Consider the following 10,401-nt stretch of genomic DNA (forward strand, 5'->3'; position numbering starts at 1 on the left):
ACAGGTTGACACTACCATCATGCCTGTTCCAGACATATTTAAAAGAGAAATGATGATTTTCTTGAAAACCTACTTACATAAAAGTTGCAAGATGGTGGAGGGATTCCCACATCCTCCTTCCTCCATCTGGCTTGAAAGTATATTTGATAAAATATGCAACAAAGCACATGATTTATAAGGGAGAGTCAAATGGATGATTTGGGAATCGATCTCTTGTTGATAGTAAACTTCATATCCACTCGGTGTGACCTTTTTAAAACAAAATGTGGAGCTGAGGCATGAATCTGCCACAACAATTGTAAAGCAAACATACACACTCCCCTTCATATGCCCCCCCCTCCACACACACCTAGGCACACACAGAGATCAGCATAGCAGATCATGAACACCTTGGAAAAGACTGAAATGCTAAATGCCTCTCTTGATGGGCAAAAGAGCTGGTGCAGTAATTCAAATGCCTGGTACAAAAATTCTGTTTAATATTTAGCTCCTATTTAAAACACAGCTTTTCATTTCATTCTATTTACAGAATATTTTCATTTCATTTGTTTCTTTAAAATTACTTAGTTCTCACCTGTTGTATGTCTAGGAATATTTTCTTCCAAAAATAGAAAAAAATAGATGATATCTTTTCAGCAGAAAACATTGGTTGATACAATTTTAAACCATCATGATATGGAAGAATTCTTCTGTCCCTCTCGAAGGTGGAAGAAGCATTTGGATCACAGATCATCTACAATGAAATACTTGACATGTTTAAGATGCTTTCAATCAATTTTGATCGTCAATTGCTTATTTGTTGTAAACAGTAATTTTTCAGTGAAGGGAAAGTGTGTGTGGTATATCTACATGATATGTTCAAAGGCAGTTCCTACTAATGGCCAGGCTGAATTCCAGTAAATAATGTCCCGAATGATATTTTGCCGCCTTCTTTGGCACTTCATGAAATCTTACCCCGATGAAGTGCTGAAACACAGAGATTTTCTCTTAGAGAGTGTCTCATGTTGTAACCTATCCCATGGATTTTATGCTGTAATTCTTATCTCTTTTAAAATTTACTATCTTCTGTACAGTTTTCATGAAACTTTCTGTTACAGTAGTGAATAGCACAGATAAATGTCATTTTGTACAACTTTGAATTTACCCCAAGAGCTGAGAGAAAACTTGATCCTATACTTCAATCCGAGTTTCTTCTATAGTCCAACTTTGTTTCTCTACCATCAAGCTTCTCCTTTGTTGCTGCTCCAAGCCCCGTCCAAGGTGACCTTGAATACTTTCAGGGATGGGACACCCACAACTTCTCTGGGCAACCTGTTCCAGTGTTCCAGCACTCCCACAGTAAAAAAGGCCTTCCTTTCATCTAATATGTGTAGGAAATCATAAATCTAGGCATAGAAGCTTGGAGTGCAAATTTGAAATTCTTTGGATTTGAAGCACATTTTATATGAATACTGACTTACAGATGACTAAAAGATGTTGATGGGCATTTGAGCTGACAAGTTTTGAAAAAGTGCACGGAAATTAAAATTGAAACCACTAAAATTAAAAACTCCTTGCCATTTTCTTTTTCCTCTCCTATTCAAAATTGCATATGTCAGATATCAGTGCTTCATGCAAACCTCTCAGATGCTCTCAGAGAAAAAGCTTTTCTTTCAGACTAAGTTGCGGTTGACGTAGAACACTAGCAGGAGTGAAAGATTTTCTGGGCATCGGGGCAGCCCGTTCTCCTTGGATTTGTGGCAGAATGCATTTTATCCAAACTGGAAAATAGATCCCAGCTCTGTTCTATTCATCATCCTTACTTCATCAGGCCAGAAGATTCTGTGAAAAGTAGCCTGTGGACCTTGAAGACAGCGCATGTGAACCAGATGAGAGGTGATAGAGAAGTTGAGGGAGAGAAGAAAGAGCATGAGGCTGAAACCAGAAAGTATTTCTCCACGTGATCATGGAAGATTGCAGGAGCCACTTGGTACTATCAAACCAGCCCAACTTGGCACTTGTGCCACCTTGGGTCTGGGAGCCATGTTGCATATCGTGCATTTTAAGGAGCCAGCTGGCCACACCCAGCCATATGCCCCCAAACACAAACCAAGGCCCTTTTCTCTGGCAAACAAAACTCAGCTGCCCTGCTTCTGGATGGCAGATTGCAGGAACCACTTGGTACTATCAAACCAGCCCAACTTGGCACTGGTGCCACCATGGGTCTGGTCACCATCCTGCCTATTGTAGCTTTTCAGGAGCCAGCCGGTCACTCTCAGCCATAGGCCCCCAAACACAAACCTCGGCCCGTTTCCCTGGCAAACAAAAGTAAGCTGCCCCGCTTCTGCATGGCAGATTGCAGGAGCTACTTAGTACTATCAAATCAGCCCGACTTGGCACAGGTGCCACCTTGGATCTGGGAACCATCCTGTGTATCGTGGATTTTCAGGGGCCAGCCGGCCACTCTCAGCCATATGCCCCCAAAAACAAACCACGGACCTTTTCTCTGGCAAACAAAAATCAGCTGCCCCACTTCTGGATGGCAGATTGCAGGAGCCACTTGGGACTATCACACCAGCACAACATGGCACTGCTGCCACCTTGGATCTGGGAACAATCCTGCGTATCGTACATATTCAGGAACCAGCCGAACACTCCCAGCCACAGGCCCCCAAACACAAACAACGGCCCTTTTCTCTGGCAAACAAAACTCAACTGCCCCTCTTCTGGATGGCAAATTGCAGGACGCACTTGGTACTACAAAAAGAGCCCGACTTGGCAGTGGTGCCACCTTGGCTCTGGGAACCATCCTGCGTATCGAGCATTTTAAGGAGCCAGCCGGCAATTCCCAGCCGTATGCCCCAAAAAGAAACCATGGACCTTTTCTCTGGCAAAAAAAACTCAGCTGTCCCGCTTCTGGATGGCAGATTGCAGGAGTTACTTTGAACCATACAACCAGCCTTACTTGGCACTGGTGCCACCTTGGATCTGGGAACCATCCTGCCTATCGTTGATTTTCAGGGGCCAGCCGGCCACTCTCAGCCATAGGCCCCCAAACACAAACCACAGCCCTTTTCTCTAGCAAACAAAATTCAACTGCCCCGCTTCTGGATGGCAAATTGCAGGAGCCACTGGGTACTACAAAAACAGCCTGACTTGGCACTGGTGCCACCTTGCGTCTGGTTACCATGCGGCGTATCATGCATTTTAAGGAGCCAGGTGGCCACTCCCAGCCATATGCCCCCAAACACAACCCACGGCCCTTTTCTCTGGCAAACAAAACTCAGCTGCCCCGCTTCTGGATGGCAGATTGCAGGAGACACTTGGTACTATCAAACCAGCCCGACTTGGCACTGGTGCCACCTTGGGTCTGGGAACCATCCTGCGTATTGTGGATTGTCAGGAGACAGCCAACCACTCTCGGCCACAGAGCCCAATCAAAAACAAAGGTCCGTTTCCCTGGCAAAAAAAACTCAGCTGCCCCGCTTCTGGATGGGAGATTGCAGGAGGCACTTGACACTGTCAAACGAGCCCCACTTGGCACTGGTGCCACCTTGGGTCTGGGAACCATGCTGCGTATCGTGGATTTTCAGGAGCCAGCCGGCCACTGCCAGCCATAGGCCCCCAAACACAAACCACAGCCTTTTTCTCTGGCAAACAAAACTCAGCTGCCCCGCTTCTGGATGGCAGATTGCAGGAGCCACTTGGTACTATCAAACCAGCCCGACTTGGCACTGGTGCCAACTTGGGTCTGGGAACCATCCTGCCTATCGTGGATTTTAAGGAGCCAGCCGGCTACTCCCAGCCACAGGCCCCCAACAAAAACCACGGCCCTTTTTTCTCGCAAACAAAACTTAGCTGCCTCACTTCTGGATGGCAGATTGCAGGAGCCACTTGGTGTAATCAAACCAGCCCGACTTGGCACTGGTGCCACCTTGGGTCTGGGAACCATCCTGCGTATCGTGGATTCTAAGGAGCCAGCCGGCCACTCCTAGCCACAGGCCCCCAAACAAAATCAACGGCGCTGTTCCCTGGAAAACAAAACTCGCCTGCCAACATTTTGATGGCAGATTGCAGGAGCCACTTGGTACTATGAAATCAGCCGAACATGGCAGTGGTGCCACCTTGGGTCTGGTCACCATCCTGCCTATCGTAGCTGTTCAGGCGCCACCCGGTCACTCCCAGCCATAGGCCCCCAGAGAAAAACCTCGGCCCGTTTCCCTGGCAAAGAAAAGTAAGCTACCCCGCTTCTGGATGGCAGATTGCAGGAGCCACTTTGCACCATCAAACTGGCCCGACTTGTCACTGGTGCCACCTCAAGTCTGGGAACCATGCTGCGTATCGTGGATTCCAATTAGCAAGCCGGCCACTCCCAGCCACAGGCCCCCAAACACAAACAACGGCGCTTTTCCCTGGAAAACAAAACTCGCCTGACAAATTTTTGATGGCAGATTGCAGGAGCCACTTGGTACTATCAAACCAGCCCAACTTGGCACTGGTGCCACCATGGGTCTGGTCACCATCCTGCCTATCGTAGCTTTTCAGGACCTAGACGGTCACTCCCAGCCATAGGCCCCGTGACACAAAGCTCAGCCCGTTTCCCTGACAAAAAAATGTAAGCTGTCCCGCTTCTGGATGGCAGATTGCAGGACGCACTTGGTAGTATCAAACCAGCCCGACTTGGCACTGGCGCCACCTCACGTCTGGGAACCATCCTGCGTATCGTGGATTCTAAGCAGCCAGTCGGCCACTCCCAGCCACAGGCCCCCAAACACAAACAACGGCGCTTTTCCCTGGAAAACAAAACTCGCCTGCCAACTTTTTGATGGCAGATTGCAGGAGCCACTTGGTACTATCAAACCAGCCCAACTTGGCACTGGTGCCACCATGGGTCTGGTCACCATCCTGCCTATCATAGCTTTTCAGGAGCCAGCCGGTCACTCCCAGCCATAGGCCCCCAGACACAAACCTCGGCCCGTTTCCCTGGCAAACAAAAGCAAGCTGCCCCGCTTCTGGATGGCAGATTGCAGGAGCCACTTCGCACCATCAAACTAGCCCGACTTGGCACTGGTGCCACCTCAGGTCTGGGAACCATGCTGCGTATCGTGGATTCTAATTAGCCATCCGGCCACTCCCACCCACAGGCCCCCAAACACAAACAACGGCGCTTTTCCCTGGAAAACAAAACTCGCCTGCCAAATTTTGATGGCAGATTGCCGGAGCCACTTGGTACTATCAAACCAGCCCAACTTGGCACTGGTGCCACCATGGGTCTGGTCACCATCCTGCCTATCGTAGCTTTTCAGGAGCCAGCCGGCAACTCCCTGCCACAGGCCCCCAAACACAAACAACGGCGCTTTTCCCTGGATAACAAAATTCGCCTGCCAATTTTTTGATGGCAGATTGCAGGAGCCACTTGGTACTATCAAATCAGCCCAACTTGGCACTGGTGCCACCATGGGTCTGGTCACCATACTGCCTATCGTAGCTTTTCAGGAGCCAGCCGGTCACTCCCAGCCATAGGCCCCCAGACACAAACCTCGGCCCGTTTCCCTGGCAAACAAAAGTAAGCTGCCCCGCTTCTGGATGGCAGATTGCAGGAGCCACTTGCTACTATCAAACCAGCCCAACTTGGCACTGGTGCCACCTCTGGTCTGGGAACCATGCTGAGTATCGTGGATTCTAAGGAGCCATCCGGCCACTCCCAGCCACAGGCCCCCAAACACAAACAACGGCGCTTTTCCCTGGAAAACAAAACTCGCCTGCCAAGTTTTTGATGGCAGATTGCAGGAGCCACTTGGTACTATCAAACCAGCCCAACTTGGCACTGGTGCCGTCATGGGTCTGGTCACCATCCTGCCTATCGTAGCTTTTCGCGAGCCAGCCGGTCATTTCCAGGCTTAGGCCCCCAGACACAATCCTCGGACCGTTTCCCTGGCAAACAAAAGTAAGCTGCCCCGCTTCTGGATGGCAGATTGCAGGAACCACTTGGTACTATCAAACCAGCCCAACTTGGCACTGGTGCCACCTCTGGTCTGGGAACCATCCTGCGTATCGTGGATTCTAAGGAGCCATCCGGCCACTCCCACCCACAGGCCCCCAAACACAAACAACGGCACTTTTCCCTGGAAAACAAAAGTAAGCTGCCCCGCTTCTGGATGGCAGATTGCAGGAGCCACTTTGCACCATCCAACTAGCCCGACTTGGCACTGGTGCCACCTCAGGTCTGGGAACCATGCTGCGTATCGTGGATTCTAATTAGCCATCTGGCCACTTCCACCCACAGGCCCCTAAACACAAACAACGGCGCTTTTCCCTGGAAAACAAAACTCGCCTGCCAATTTTTGATGGCAGATTGCAGGAGCCACTTGGTACTATCAAACCAGCCCAACTTGGCACTGGTGCCACCATGGGTCTGGTCACCATCCTGCCTATCGTAGCTTTTCAGGAGCCAGCCGGTCACTCCCAGCCATAGGCCCCCAGACACAAAGCTCGGCCCGTTTCCCTGGCAAGGAAAAGTAAGCTGTCCCGCTTCTGGATGGCAGATTGCAGGAGCCACTTTGCACCATCAAACCAGCCCGACTTGGCACTGGTGCCACCTCAGGTCTGGGAATGAGCCTGGGTATCGTGGATTCTAAGGAGCCAGCCGGCCACTCCCAGCCACAGGCCCCCAAACACAAACAACGGCGCTTTTCCCTGGAAAACAAAACTCGCCTGCCAACTTTTTGATGGCAGATTGCAGGAGCCACTTGGTACTATCAAACCAGCCCAACTTGGCACTGGTGCCACCTTGGGTCTGGTCACCATCCTGCCTATCGTAGCTTTTCAGGAGCCAGCCGGTCACTCCCAGCCATAGGCCCCCAGACACAAACCTCGGCCCGTTTCCCTGGCAAACAAAAGTAAGCTGCCCCGCTTCTGGATGGCAGATTGCAGGAGCCACTTTTCACCATCAAACCAGCCCAACTTGGCACTGGTGCCACCTCTGGTCTGGGAACCATCCTGCGTATCATGGATTCTAAGGAGCCAGCCGGCCACTCCCAGCCACAGGCCCCCAAACACAAACAACGGCGCTTTTCCCTGGATAACAAACTCGCCTGCCAACTTTTTGATGGCAGATTGCAGGAGCCACTTGGTACTATCAAACCAGCCCAACTTGGCACTGGTGCCACCATGGGTCTGGTCACCATCCTGCCTATCGTAGCTTTTCAGGAGCCAGCCGGTCACTCCCAGCCATAGGCCCCGAGACACAAACCTCGGCCCGTTTCCCTGGCAAACAAAAGTAAGCTACCCCGCTTCTGGATGGCAGATTGCAGGACGCACTTGGTACTATCAAACCAGCCCAACTTGGCACTGGTGCCACGACAAGTCTGGGAACCATCCTGCGTATCGTGGATTCTAAGGAGCCAGCCGGCCACTCCCAGCCATAGGCCCCCAAAAAAGAACAACGGCACTTTTCCCTGGAAAACAAAACTTGCCTGCCAAATTTTTGATGGCAGATTGCAGGAGCCACTTGGTACTATCAAACCAGCCCAACTTGGCACTGGTGCCACCATGGGTCTGGTCACCATCCTGCCTATCGTAGCTTTTCAGGAGCCAGCCGGTCACTCCCAGCCGTAGGCCCACAGACACAAACCTCGGCCCGTTTCCCTGACAAACAAAAGTAAGCTGTCCCGCTTCTGGATGGCAGATTGCAGGACGCACTTGGTACTATCAAACCAGCCCGACTTGGCACTGGTGCCACCTCTGGTCTGGGAACCATCCTGCGTATGGTAGATTCTAAGCAGCCAGCCGGCCACTTCCACCCACAGGCCCCTAAACACAAACAACGGCGCTTTTCCCTGGAAAACAAAACTCGCCTGCCAATTTTTGATGGCAGATTGCAGGAGCCACTTGGTACTATCAAACCAGCCCAACTTGGCACTGGTGCCACCATGGGTCTGGTCACCATCCTGCCTATCGTAGCTTTTCAGGAGCCAGCCGGTCACTCCCAGCCATAGGCCCCCAGACACAAAGCTCGGCCCGTTTCCCTGGCAAACAAAAGTAAGCTGCCCCGCTTCTGGATGGCAGATTGCAGGAGCCACTTTTCACCATCAAACCAGCCCAACTTGGCACTGGTGCCACCTCTGGTCTGGGAACCATCCTGCGTATCATGGATTCTAAGGAGCCAGCCGGCCACTCCCAGCCACAGGCCCCCAAACACAAACAACGGCGCTTTTCCCTGGATAACAAACTCGCCTGCCAACTTTTTGATGGCAGATTGCAGGAGCCACTTGCTACTATCAAACCAGCCCAACTTGGCACTGGTGCCACCATGGGTCTGGTCACCATCCTGCCTATCGTAGCTTTTCAGGAGCCAGCCGGTCACTCCCAGCCATAGGCCCCCAGACACAAACCTCGGCCCGTTTCCCTGGCAAACAAAAGTAAGCTACCCCGCTTCTGGATGGCAGATTGCAGGACGCACTTGGTACTATCAAACCAGCCCAACTTGGCACTGGTGCCACGACAAGTCTGGGAACCATCCTGCGTATCGTGGATTCTAAGGAGCCAGCCGGCCACTCCCAGCCATAGGCCCCCAAAAAAGAACAACGGCACTTTTCCCTGGAAAACAAAACTTGCCTGCCAAATTTTTGATGGCAGATTGCAGGAGCCACTTGGTACTATCAAACCAGCCCAACTTGGCACTGGTGCCACCATGGGTCTGGTCACCATCCTGCCTATCGTAGCTTTTCAGGAGCCAGCCGGTCACTCCCAGCCGTAGGCCCACAGACACAAACCTCGGCCCGTTTCCCTGACAAACAAAAGTAAGCTGTCCCGCTTCTGGATGGCAGATTGCAGGACGCACTTGGTACTATCAAACCAGCCCGACTTGGCACTGGTGCCACCTCTGGTCTGGGAACCATCCTGCGTATGGTAGATTCTAAGCAGCCAGCCGGCCACTTCCACCCACAGGCCCCTAAACACAAACAACGGCGCTTTTCCCTGGAAAACAAAACTCGCCTGCCAATTTTTGATGGCAGATTGCAGGAGCCACTTGGTACTATCAAACCAGCCCAACTTGGCACTGGTGCCACCATGGGTCTGGTCACCATCCTGCCTATCGTAGCTTTTCAGGAGCCAGCCGGTCACTCCCAGCCATAGGCCCCCAGACACAAAGCTCGGCCCGTTTCCCTGGCAAGGAAAAGTAAGCTGTCCCGCTTCTGGATGGCAGATTGCAGGAGCCACTTTGCACCATCAAACTAGCCCGACTTGGCACTGGTGCCACCTCAGGTCTGGGAATGAGCCTGGGTATCGTGGATTCTAAGGAGCCAGCCGGCCACTCCCAGCCACAGGCCCCCAAACACAAACAACGGCGCTTTTCCCTGGAAAACAAAACTCGCCTGCCAAGTTTTTGATGGCAGATTGCAGGAGCCACTTGGTACTATCAAACCAGCCCAACTTGGCACTGGTGCCACCTTGGGTCTGGTCACCATCCTGCCTATCGTAGCTTTTCAGGAGCCAGCCGGTCACTCCCAGCCATAGGCCCCAGACACAAACCTCGGCCCGTTTCCCTGGCAAACAAAAGCAAGCTGCCCCGCTTCTGGATGGCAGATTGCAGGAGCCACTTTGCACCATCAAACTAGCCCGACTTGGCACTGATGCCACCTCAGGTCTGGGAACCATGCTGCGTATCGTGGATTCTAATTAGCCATCCGGCCACTCCCAGCCACAGGCCCCCAAACAAAAACAACGGCGCTTTTCCCTGGAAAACAAAACTCGCCTGCCAAATTTTGATGGCAGATTGCCGGAGCCACTTGGTACTATCAAACCAGCCCACCTTGACACTGGTGCCACCATGGGTCTGGTCACCATCCTGCCTATCGTAGCTTTTCAGGAGCCAGCCGGTCACTCCCAGCCATAGGCCCCCAGACACAAACCTCGGCCCGTTTCCCTGGCAAACAAAAGTAAGCTGCCCCGCTTCTGGATGGCAGATTGCAGGAGCCACTTTTCACCATCAAACCAGCCCAACTTGGCACTGGTGCCACCTCTGGTCTGGGAACCATCCTGCGTATCATGGATTCTAAGGAGCCAGCCGGCCACTCCCAGCCACAGGCCCCCAAACACAAACAACGGCGCTTTTCCCTGGATAACAAACTCGCCTGCCAAGTTTTTGATGGCAGATTGCAGGAGCCACTTGGTACTATCAAACCAGCCCAACTTGGCACTGGTGCCACCATGGGTCTGGTCACCATCCTGCCTATCGTAGCTTTTCAGGAGCCAGCCGGTCACTCCCAGCCATAGGCCCCGAGACACAAACCTCGGCCCGTTTCCCTGGCAAACAAAAGTAAGCTACCCCGCTTCTGGATGGCAGATTGCAGGACGCACTTGGTACTATCAAACCAGCCCAACTTGGCACTGGTGCCACCTCAGGTCTGGGAACCATCC

Source organism: Melospiza melodia, chromosome 1, assembly GCF_035770615.1.
Source record: "Melospiza melodia melodia isolate bMelMel2 chromosome 1, bMelMel2.pri, whole genome shotgun sequence".
In the NCBI taxonomy this organism is placed as follows: Eukaryota; Metazoa; Chordata; class Aves; order Passeriformes; family Passerellidae; genus Melospiza; species Melospiza melodia.